Source organism: Haemaphysalis longicornis, unplaced genomic scaffold (genome assembly GCF_048455015.1).
Source record: "Haemaphysalis longicornis isolate Haplotype H1 unplaced genomic scaffold, Haemaphysalis longicornis Haplotype H1 scaffold_2, whole genome shotgun sequence".
Taxonomy (NCBI): domain Eukaryota; kingdom Metazoa; phylum Arthropoda; class Arachnida; order Ixodida; family Ixodidae; genus Haemaphysalis; species Haemaphysalis longicornis.
In genome coordinates, this window is record NW_027526295.1 from 270,077,071 (window position 1) to 270,090,026 (window position 12,956).

Below are 12,956 nucleotides of genomic sequence, written 5' to 3' on the forward strand. Positions count from 1 at the left end.
ACATGGTACACTGATCAACATAGTTTGAACAAATACAGGAATGCACCAAAGTTACAAAAATACGCAATACACGTGGCACACTGTTGGAAATAGATTGTACAGTGCGCGTCAGGCTTGTCTAGGGCAAGCGAGCGCACGGCTCCGGAGCATGCTCGCGACATCTGCTGATAGCTCCTGGGTTAGAGATAGCCTGCCATTGCGCGTGCGCGGATCTCGAACAGGGTCGGGCCGGTCGTCATTTCGCATGGGCACTCTAATTTGCAGACGCCACCACCCACGAGGGGCGCTGGTCTTCCCCAGTGCCAGCCGTGAGCGGTGACAGGCACGATAAACGCGTCGTTTGACGCGGAGTAATGTCACCGCAGGCAGTTACGTAATTGTGTAAAACGACGAGCGCCAATCATCTGAAATTCACGCGTACCAGACGGAAAGCACGCAACAAGAATTCACTGCAGCTTTCGGTTCAACCTGTTGTGCGATTACGTTGTAGTGATAATTCACCGCTTCAAATTACGCGCTTATCTCCGGTGTCACCGCTTACGGCAGGAACGCTCAAAATAAGCGCCCGTGGCGGGTGGTGGCGTCTGCAAATTTGAGAGGCCCGAGATGAACGACGACCGGCCAGAGCTTGTCCGAGATCCACGCACGCGCAATAGCAAGCTATCTCTAACCCAGCAGCTATCAGCAGATGTCGCCAGCATGCTCAGAAGCCGCGCGCTCGCTTGCCCTAGACAAGCCTGACGCGCACTGTACACATACGCAACTGCAACTGCAACTGCAACTGTCTTACTGTCTTACTGTCTTACTGTCTTACTGTCTTACTGTGGGCTTGTTGAAAGACAGCTGCCGCCTTCGTGCCATCCTGCGGCTGGCACTGCAACTGCAACTGTCTTACTGTGGGCTTGTTGAAAGACAGCTGCCGCCTTCGTGCCATCCTGCGGCTGGCACTGCAACTGCAACTGTCTTACTGTGGGCTTGTTGAAAGACAGCTGCCGCCTTCGTGCCATCCTGCGGCTGGCACTGCAACTGCAACTGTCTTACTGTGGGCTTGTTGAAAGACAGCTGCCGCCTTCGTGCCATCCTGCGGCTGGCACTGCGGCGTAGCTGTCTTCCGAAGCATAATCGGTTCGCGCTTCATGAGCTGCGCTTTTTTTCTCGACTATTGTGTTTGTGTTCCTATTCTTGCCACTGTTAAGCCAGGTTTCCCGTTGTAAATTTATGTGCATAATAAAACCAACTACACAGAGGGACCTGGTGATTTGTTTCTGAATTGTTTTGCAAGTCCCGTAATTGCTTCGCAAAATTGATGCATTTTGTTTATTGTGCCTCGCGGTCCGATTTCTGTTTTATAGATGCATTGTACAGGAAATTATTTAACGAGTGCGCATTAAATAAATGAGTAACGTTAAATAAATTCCTGTTAAAGGGCATGTATAAAGCAGAAATCGGGCAGCGAGGCATCCCATAAAATAGGCATTGGTCATAAAGACTGGCGACAAATCCAAAAATGTGCATGAGAATTCACGGGGTGCACCCATAGGCATTATCATGGCAACATACTTTGCCAAGATTTGTTCAATATTGGCCTTCCAGAGCTTGGCCATTTGTTGGCTTGTCAACTTTCCCAAGCGCCAGCCAATACTGGCGGCCGAAGTATTGCCAAGCTCGGACACATTGATTGGCCACTGATGATTTGCCGTGCTTGGGCTTGGCAATTTCTGCAGCTTGGGAACGTCTTGTACACATTGAGGTTCGTACGTCTTCTAGTCATCTTAGTAAAGATGACTTATCAACATCTCACGGAGCTCAAGACGTCGGAGATCTTGCACAATTGTCCTGTAGATATCTCTCTTAAGACATCTTTGAGACATAAAAAATAGACGTCTTATAGCTAACTCGCATAGTGCAAGATGTCTAAGACCTTGCAAGACCATGGTGGACATCTATAAGACGTTTTGTGTTCAGTGGGCTTTTAGGCCTCCAAAATTGTGCTGGGCAAGGTAGTGTAATTAAGTTACTGAGTAGTTACTACAACATATTTTACTTATTTCTTGCCTAAATATTTAGCGCGTGGGCAAATTCTATTTTGCAATAGGCAGTTTTAGCATATCGATACCGTGTTTGCGTTACCGTTTACCGTGTTGGTGCACAGCGCGAGAGTTACCGCGAACGGTAACTTACCGGCACAGGCTTCACCGTCACCAGCGGCTTCCGGTAACACGGTAAACGGTAAAGAAAACGTGTCAGAAGGACCCTTTAAACCTAGTAGAGTGAGAGTCAATAGGCAGTTTTAGCATATCGTTACCGCGTTTACGTTACCGTTTATCGTGTTTGCGGGAGTCCACTGCGCAGCGCGAGAGTTACCGCGGACGGTAACTTACCGGCACAGGCTACACCGTCGCCAGCGGCTTCCGGTAACACAGTAAACGGTAACGCAAACACGGTAACGATATGCTAAAACTGCCTATTGACTCTAACTCTACTTGGTTTAAAGGGTCCTTCCGACACGTTTTCTTTTTAAGCTCTACAGGTGATGGCTATATTGTCAAAGCAACTACAGTTATTGTGAACGCTTCACCCGAAAAGTGAAATATTCCAGCTACTTTAAACAAAAGCAAATAGATATCAGCAAAAAAAAAATTATGCGTGATTTGCTTTGACACTAATTCATCAGATGTCGCTACTTGCGCCGCGGCGGCCGAAATACGCAAACCGCAAACGGTGTGCTAAATAAAAGAGAGTTTTAGCATAGCGTTACCGTGTTTACGTTACCGTTTACCGTGTTTGCGGGAGTCGACTGCGCAGCGCGAGAGTTACCGCGAACGGTAACTTGCCGGCACAGGCTTCACCGTCGCCAGAGGCTTCCGGTAACACGGTAAACGGTAAAGAAAACGTGTCAGAAGGACCCTTTAAACCTAGTAGAGTTAGAGTCAATAGGCAGTTTTAGCATATCGTTACCGCGTTTACGTTACCGTTTATCGTGTTTGCGGGAGTCCACTGCGCAGCGCGAGAGTTACCGCGGACGGTAACTTACCGGCACAGGCTACACCGTCGCCAGCGGCTTCCGGTAACACAGTAAACGGTAACGCAAACACGGTAACGATATGCTAAAACTGCCTATTGACTCTAACTCTACTTGGTTTAAAGGGTCCTTCCGACACGTTTTCTTTTTAAGCTCTACAGGTGATGGCTATATTGTCAAAGCAACTACAGTTATTGTGAACGCTTCACCCGAAAAGTGAAATATTCCAGCTACTTTAAACAAAAGCAAATAGATATCAGCAAAAAAAAAATTATGCGTGATTTGCTTTGACACTAATTCATCAGATGTCGCTACTTGCGCCGCGGCGGCCGAAATACGCAAACCGCAAACGGTGTGCTAAATAAAAGAGAGTTTTAGCATAGCGTTACCGTGTTTACGTTACCGTTTACCGTGTTTGCGGGAGTCGACTGCGCAGCGCGAGAGTTACCGCGAACGGTAACTTGCCGGCACAGGCTTCACCGTCGCCAGAGGCTTCCGGTAACACGGTAAACGGTAACGCACACACGGTAACGATATGCTAAAACTGCCTAATACATGCCGTTTTCAGCGGCAAACGGAAACTCCCGCTCCCGGTAACACGGTAAACGGTGACGCAAACACGGTAACGATATGCTAAAACGCTATTACAGACGGATAACTACCTAAATGTGTGGTTTTGCTTTTCCACGCACTGCGTGCCCGCTTATGTATTTCCCGTAAAAAGTACACGCAAGAGAAAACGGCTCGGGGTACGTGTTCTTAACGCCTGGATGAAAAATATGTGCGAACCGTTTCCTCCGAGGAAAAATTTCAGCTTTAGACTTCAATGGCCATTCTTCTACAGACATTTGCATATAAAGTGACCGTTAGCGACGTACACATTAAAATGGATCGTACCACCATGGCTTGGCCCTTTCTCGCTTTCATAAAATAAGTTTTTTCTGTAGTTAGTTAAGATTTGGTAATAATATTTCGCGATATCTTTTTCCTGCAAATAAAACAGTATACCTGTACTACCTCTAATAAATTAATAGTTGCATTTGTTAAAACCCCAACTTCATTCTTGAGAAGAGCTGCGGGCGCTACAGACTGGCACTGCGACCGCGGAAAGGTTCTATTTTGTTAATTCTCGCTCTTTCTTTTTTTGTGTGCGTTGCATATAAGTGCATTCGTTTATGCAACCGTACGGACTGGCACCATCACCGCGGCCGCGGCGTACGCATGCGGGTAACACGTTCCAGACCGCGCTCGACCAACGCAGAAGCAGACGGAAGGTGTGCTGTACCGGGTCGGACGTAACGCAGCAACCTACGTGTTGTTTTTTAATTGGCGCCGCGTATCGTAAAACGGACCATTGCAAAAAGGTTGCAGGTTCATAGGGCGTCTTCATACTTTGGCTCCGCCAGCCGTAACGTTTTTTTACGGTGAAATACGTTTGACGTAACTTCAATTTAATTTTCAGGTTACGGCGGGCGCAAGTTTCTGACTTTCGGTTACGTCGAACGTAACTCAAAACATGAGGTTACAATAAAGTCGGACGCAACTTCAATTTTAAAAATCGCACGCCTCGGTTCGAGTCACCTGAGTCGAAACTGGGTGCGTTATTCCGGGAAGGGGCTAAATGGGAAAATACGAAACGGGAAGGGCGTTTTGTACCGGGTTGAAGCGGCAGGGAACAAACGAGAAGGTTCAAATGGGAACGGGTTCAAATGGGAACAGGGGAAATGGGAAAGGCGAAGAGCTCTGATTCTCATCGTTTTTTCGCGTTCGTTGTCATCTGCATGCAATTTTCTGCAGCCAGAGCACCGGACTGGAGCTCGCCGGAACATCAAGAGCGCTCGATTAAAAGGGCTCGTTTTGGGGACGCAGGGTGCGCTGACGCTTCGTCAGCTGTTACATCTCGCTATATCCCGCTTCCGTGTGCTGCCACAACAGAAACCCTGCCTGACGACGCCCCCGTGGACACGCTACAAGATGGATATTCGGGACAGCCTGGAGCGGTGATCCTTGAAGACAAGCATGATGGAGGTGTTTATGTTGACAGCATATCGGCGTCAACCTTGTTGACTACAGAAAAAGTTAAGTGGAAGAGGAAGGAAAGCGACCTCATGAGTCAAATTGTGCGACTAAACCGCTGCAACAGCTGAGAGAGGATTCCTTCAGTGCGGACCTTTCGTACATACGGCAAAAGGCCGCTGAAAACGTGTCTTCCGCATTATTCTTGCTTGAACAAGTAAGGAATTTTAAGAAAGTAAGGCCGACATGGTCCGAGGAAACAACTTGTCGCTGTGTTGTTCTCAGCCCCATATATCTACAAAGGCATATGAACGTATACGACGTAAAGCACTTCTGAGGCTGCACTGCAGAAGTGCTCAGTCCGGGCTTATCTGCATCCAAAGTGGCGATATGGGCTTCACAAAACTGGTTGCAGCTCGCCTTAAGACTGAGGCAGAAATCCTAAGCAAGCCACAATCAATGGGTGTAGCCCGAAAGAACCCATTCCCGTTTGACCCCTTCCCGTTTGAACCCATTCCCGAAACGCCCTTCCCGCTTGACCCGTCCCGTGTGCGCCAGTTCCCGAAACGACCTTCCCGTTCAGCTGGTTGGCTGCCTAATAGTCTTACTATGATGTCTTCTCGCTGAACGTCTGAAAGGCCCTTAGAGGTAGTATTCCCGCGACAATTTTAAGTTTCTCTAGTAAAGAAAATTTAGGCTAGAGACGACCCTGCGCTGCTTAAGTTTTTGAAAGTTTGCCCTACTATGCAAACTGAGTACACCAGAGTGACGGGAATAAACAGAATCAATAAAACGCAAAGCTAAGTTTATATTTTTCGCCGCTTCTCATGACTGCGATTTTTTATAGCCAGATGTGGCATATGTATCCAGATACATAGGGTTACTTTATTTTTATACATCTTTTTATCTTGTATAGTTTTCATCTGTTTCTTTTCGACATTGATGTACACTTGCGCTATTATAACGATTACATGTGTTAGTCCGCCAAATACGATTTCATTCAAAGTGAGGGTGTTTTTGCGATTTTTTATTTGTGCTTCCGCGGCGCTTTTCTGGGCTTTTTTATTTTATCATTTTTTGGTTTGTTACTTTAAAAGACTTGTTTGTTAATTTAAAAGATTTGTTTATTAATTTGTTAATTGTTACTTTGTTTGTTAGGCTTTGTTAATTTAAAAGATTTGTTAATTGGTATGACGAATTGTAACCAAATGTCGTCGTCTCTAGATTCAAAAAGTGAAGCCCACGTTTGAAAAGCAGTCAACTGAGGACTCTGGATGTACTGAGCATGCTATCGCAGCGGCTGTGAACAAACGGAAATAAATGAAAAACAATATGAAAATGTTTTTATAACGTTTCATAAACTGGGTACGTTATTCCGGGAAGGGGCTAAACGGGAAAATGTGAAACGGGAAGGTTCTTTCGCCCCGGGTTGAAATGGGAAGGAACAAACGGGAAGGTTAAAATGGGAACGGGTTCAAACGGGAACGGGCCAAGTGGGAAAGGGCGAAACGGGAAGGTCGTTTTGCGCCGGGTTGAAACGGGACGGAACAAGCGGGAAGGGTGAAATGGGAATGGGTTCAAACGGGAACCTCCCCGCTCCATAGGTGTAATCTGTCACTTGTACGATACACGACGTACGATGTACGATGCAGTGCTGTGGGTTCGAATCCCAGCTGGGTTGATGGATTTTTCAATTAAATAATTCATTTTTTTTTATTTATTACAACCTACCCGCCGTTGTCGCTTGAGCTGCGCTTCACGTAGATAGCGCGCTGCGCTCGCGCTCTGCTTCCAGAAAGACTCGTTTCCGCTCCGTCCAATGCGCCGTTCCCACTTATGGTCGGTAGAAGCGATAGTATAGCTACGTCATCTACAAACTCAGCCAATCTTTCTCCCCTTACTTCTAACTCCTCTCCAGCCTGTATTTCTTTTTTAGCGTATGGCATGCGGTTGCGCCGGCGGAGTTTTCTGCGTACACGGCAGCGCCGGATGTTCCTTTCGCGTGTCCATAAAAAGCTTCGCTTTAACATGTCGTGTATGACCAGCATTTTTTTCTTGCCTTTATTGTAGCAAATCGAGGGTTCAACACGTCAAGTATTCATCTTAATCCCCGTGCGTTTGTTTTTTACATCGAAACTGTATATCGCTAGGATACAGCAGGTCGTCCCCGTGGACGGAGACGAACGATTTTCAGCGGCGGATATATATACTGGGTGTTTCCGGGAAGACGAAGTAATTTTTAAAAATAGGCTTTCGGAGCTAAAATTGTTTTAATTGCGCCAAGTGAACAGGAACCGTGGCGGGAGCTATAAAACGGTTTCAAGTGCCATGGCATACTTAACTAGAAGTTATTAATTAACTTTCTATTTATTCTAGTTAGGTGCTTGGTTGTAATAGGGAAATTGTAAAGGATCATGAGTCCATCCGATATCGATAATTAGATTTTTGAAATTTTAATTGCGTGCAGAGCCACAGCGCTCAGAACCTCATCTCTCCAGATGCGCACAGCGGGCTCCGTGCGGGAGCTGAGCGCCGCAAAGCCACGCCCACGCGCTCATGGCACTCAGAGCTGTACACGTCACGCGCACGCCGCGCTTTTTCTTCGGCACGAACAGAGGCAAGGGGAGTAGTTTTCATTGAACTTTCTCGCCCGCCCAAATGGGAGTTGGCATCATGCTTGCCGAGTGTGGCCGAGAACTGCCGCCATTTGCGTGCGGCGGTCACGATTCATCCGCAGATAATATATAAGGAAATACAAGTAAAAGAAACTGAGAACATTGTAATCCGGAAATCCGGCTATTAGATGCTTTTCGCCTGTTCAGATGCCCCTTGCCTCTGTTCGTGCCGAAGACAAAGCGCGGCGTGAGAAAAAATGTGAGTGACGAACGAGCTGATAAGCGTCGCGTCCGCATCATGCGCCGTGATGATGACGTACTTACCTCATACGGAATGTGTCTGAACAAGTGTATGAGCATATTGATCTGATATGTACTACTACATAATTATTTTTGGTCATTTTTTTTCTAAAAAAACCATACAACAAAATAATCCATGCATAATCGAATTAATCGATGCCAATTAATCGAGTTGAAATATTAACTGACACCCAACCCTATTAATTACTCTTGAACCATGTAAATTGGTTCAAAAGTCTTCAAGAGCTGTAAATTTTTTGTGCTGTATGGTATGCCGGACGTAACTCAAAACATTGGCCTAAAGTTCCGTTGGACGTAACTTTAGTTTTCAATTTGGGGTTCCGTCAGACGTAACTCTAGAAACCAGCTTAAAGTTCCGTCGGACGTAACTCTAGAAACTGGCTTAAAGTTACGTCGGACGTAGCTCTAGTTTTCAATTTTGGGTTCCGTCGGACGTAACTCTAGAAACTGGCTTATAGTTCCGTCGGACGTAACTTTAGTTTTCAATTTTGGGTTACGTCAGACGTAACTCTAGAAACTGGCTTAAAGTTACGTCGGACGTAACCCTAGTTTTCAATTCTGGGTTCCGTCGGACGTAACTCTAGAAACTGGCTTAAAGTTCCGTCGGACGTAACTCTAGTTTTCGATTTTGGGTTCCGTCGGACGTAACTCTAGACACTGCGTTAAAACAAAGGTAATGACATACACAAGAAAGACTGGAACATCTTGTTCTCCTATAAAGTCAACGGTGGATTATTACCACGTGTAGCAGAGGTAGAGGACGTAGGCGTCACTTTCGACCGTAAACAGAGCTTCTCTCCACAAATCCACATAATTACTCGTAGGGCCCTTCGATCGCTTGGCGTTGTGTGTCGCGTGTAGAAGGAGTTCAAGGAGCCAAATTCTCTTCTAAAGCTCTACACAACTATATGTCGTCCTCAGCTTGAGTATGCATGTGTAGTCTGGAATAGCACGTGCTAAACAAACCGCATGCGTATCGAAATGGTCCAAAACACGTTTATGTCTATCTTCAACCATCGCTTTGGCGATAGTAGTAATTATAACCCTGGATCACCCTCTTCATTGACGCTATCATGCAACATCCAGGAGGAATAAGGCGGATATTCTCATCCTCTGTAAAATTATTCACGGCATAGTGTCTTGTGGTGAGCTCTTACAACACGCTTCTCTTTACGTGCCGCAAAAGTGGATCGGGAAACATTATATGTTTTACAATCCCAAATGTCTGCGGGTCTGTGCCCTATGTTCCGACTGCAATGCACGTACAATCGGTATTCGGATTACCTTGATATATTTATTGATTGTCCGACTCTGTTTCGCAAACATGTCTGCGAGTTTGTATTGGCGTAACTGTCAACTTTACTTATTCTGTATTCGTCTTTTATGCCTGTTGTCATGAACTTAATTGACTTTCGTTTTGTGACTTCAAAATAAGCTATCCTTTCGTATTTTTCTTTTTATTCACTTTTTAATTGTCTCGTTTACTTCAGTCAGATATGCCTTACTGTTAGGCATTACTTGTGTGCATGAATGGGTGCTTGTAAGTGTGTGTGTTTGTCAAAATGTGTAGTTTTCTTCGTATGTTACCACTACTTTTACCCTTGTATTTTTTTCTTTGCGAGATATGTACATCTTGTTTCACGTGTTTTTTGCTTCCGTGTGCCAGCACAAAGACCCCACCCCGGCTGTTCCTGGCACGCAAATAATTGATTGATTGATTGATTGATTGACTAATTGATTATGAACGGTATGTGCAGATGTAACAGTGTGGCTATTGATACAGTACAAAATAAGTTCGTGTCTGTACTTAGGCATCGCTTCCCTCGCGAGTATTTTCTTGTTTCAGGACAAAGGTACTTGGGGGTGCTTTTTGATCTAAAGGCTAGGCGAGATACAGCTGGCCTATTATTCTTTTTAAGCTAATACATGGGCATATTAACAGTGCTGATCTTCTTTCTAAGCTACATATAACAGTTCCTCTAAAAATCACGAGGAAATGTCTTGCTTTTCGTACTCTCCGCGCGTGTAACAGACACTGTCCGCTGTTCTGGCTGCAGAGCACGTGTAACCTCTATTCTGCTGACAGAGATATTTTTAACAGCTCACTTCATGAGTTTAGTTCAGATATTAACAGAACTATCACTCACTTAGACACTCGCACATATTGTCCTTCATAGAAACGTACTATATATTTCTCTCTTCCGCCGCAGCCAATTCATCTTTTTACTTTTAGTTGTACGCTTCTAGGCTGCCTGCTTCTTACGTTGTCGTGATCTCTGCAAATCTGTTGTGTTGTGTCATGTCAGCATTCCTTATATTCATTGTGTGTACGGTGTATATTGTCCAATTTTTTGTAGTGTTTTCTACTTATACGTTGTTCATACACAGTGTCAAGGTTGATTTAATTATTTCTTTCTTTCTTACGTCATCCATATATTTGTCAAAGTTCTGTGTTACTTGCATTTCTTTATTGTCTGCATTTTATCTTGACGTGTCTTGCCCTCCTTGGCCTTGGATTGTTTTGAACTTGTATCCCTCTGTGCGCCAGTACTAAAGCATCAAGGCTATTCCTGGGTACAATAAATAAAATGATTGATTGATTCTTCTTCTTCTTCTTCTTCTTCTTCTTCTTATTATTATTATTAATATTATTATTATTATTCTTGTTATTATTACTATTATTATTGCCCTAGAGCAAGATACATTCTCCTTTGCTGAATGATGCTCAGATAATAAATTAATTCTTAATCCTGCGAAAACAAAGGTCATGTCTTGTAGCCGAAAAACGAACCCCCTTTTCTTTCGCTACAGTACTACAGTATTGATGACGGTTTTCTGTCTAGAGTCGACGAGATCAAAGACCTCGGACTGCTCTTCGACAGTGCCTTAACTTTTTCGCCTCATGTCACTCAAGTGACTCGGCGGGCGCTCCGCTCGCTTGGTGATGTATGCAGGTTTTCACAAGACTTCCAGTCTCCTCATTCGTTCCTAAAACTATTTATTGCACTTCGCATTCCTCAACTTGAGTACGCCTCTGTCATTTGGAATGGAACCTGTAGATCTAATTGTCAACGTGTAGAGCATGTACAGACCAAATTTTATCAATATTTATGCATCGTTTTTCCTTTGAGCCTCTCCCGATAACTGTTTATATAGTTCCCCTCAGACTCGCCCAGACTTTCTTTTCTTATACAAAAACTGCTTCATGGTACTATTTCATGCCCGGAACTGTTTGCATCAATTAGTTTCCGTATTCCGGAAAAATAACAAGGCTTAACCACCCTTTCAACACAGATGGAACGCTTAGCGCATGTTCTCCTCTTGATAGACTGCAGCGTCTATATAACGTTCACTCCAAGGAACCCGATATTTTCCTCCGTTCCCTTCGGGAGGTTTCGGCCGGGTTGTTAGTAGTGACGCACTAACTTCATTTCGGCAGTACTGCTCTTCTTCAGTTATTTTGCTCATGTGTGCGTTGATTTCGCACAGTTGGCTCTTACTTGTTCGTGTATGACGTTGATGCTGCGGTTGTAATTGTTGTATATACTATGACCTACTTTTGTACTCAACTCGGCTAACATTGCGCATTCTTAGGGCACCCGGGAAGGCCACAGTAACATCGGTTTCCATAATTTATCCTTTTCTGTCAATAGTTACAAATATTTTCTGTATTTTGCTTTATACATTCAGGTGGAATTGATGCTTCATCTTATTGCTATGTGTATTGTACGATGTCTTTTTGTAATATACCAGAATTTAGAGTCTCTGTGATCGTGTAATGTAGGTTGGATGCTATTTTTATTTTTATACTTTGTAGAATTTCTAGTTTTTTATTGTTTTTCACTCCCCCACGTTTTTTACTGGCTGTTTATGTGCCAGCCGCTGATGTATTTCAGTGCTGCGTTTTTTCCCCTCTCAGTGCGCCAGCACGAAGGCTTCCGCTGTTCCTGAGCCCTTTAATAAATGTTGATTGATTGATTGATTGATTGATTGATTGATTGATTGATTGATTGATTGATTGATTTTATTAATATTATGTGGGTGCCACACACAAAATGGCTTTGTTTGAAACGCTTGTAATCATGTTTACTAGGCCGTTCCTGGAAAAGTTTCCCCGTGGACAGACGGTGCTTCATGCAAAAAAAAAAAAAGAAATAAAACTTTTCAACACGCAGCCAAGGTCTATAGAAAGTTCTTAAAATTCAAATGAACAGAAATCCGTAAAACAAAGTTCGCTAGTTCGCAATGCGAGCGAAGCGAAGCTGAAGATTGAATGGTTGAGTGATAATGACATCCTCTTATATTGGGGTGACATACCGTATTTATTCGAATATAAAGCAAGGTTTTTTTTCCAAAATCCGTAGTCTCATAGTCATACCCCGCCTTATAGTCCCATAAGTTTATAAGTTTCACAACAAAGGCTTTTTCTCAAGCTCTCTCGCCTTAACCTTAATACCCTGGTATTTAATTGGATATGTGAGTTCTTAACTAACCGCCAACAGTTCGTTTATGCTAATAAACATTGTTCCTCTCTTTCCGCTGTGTCTTTAGGGGTACCTCAAGGTACTGTTCTGGGCCCTCTGCTTTTTTTAATCTACATTAATCACCTCCCTAATAACATATCTTCTAAGATCCGCTTTTTAGTCGACGACTGTGTAATTTACCGTCCTATCCGCAGTACTAACGACTCCGCCACCTTACAATGTGATTTTTCTCTGGTTCAGTCATGGTGCGAAAAATGGCCAATGTCTCTTAATATTCGGAAAACATGTGAGTGTCTTGTCCATTCACCTTCGCCCGGCTTACTCACTCGCTAAATACTCTATTTTTAATTTTGAAATAACACCAGTTAATTCATGTAAATACCTTGGCATTAACATAACTTCAGATCTCACCTGGTCGTCCCATGTCATGAATATTAGCAATGACGCTAACCGTGTACTTGGCTATCTTCGAAGAAACTTGCGCCTGGCTCCGCCTTC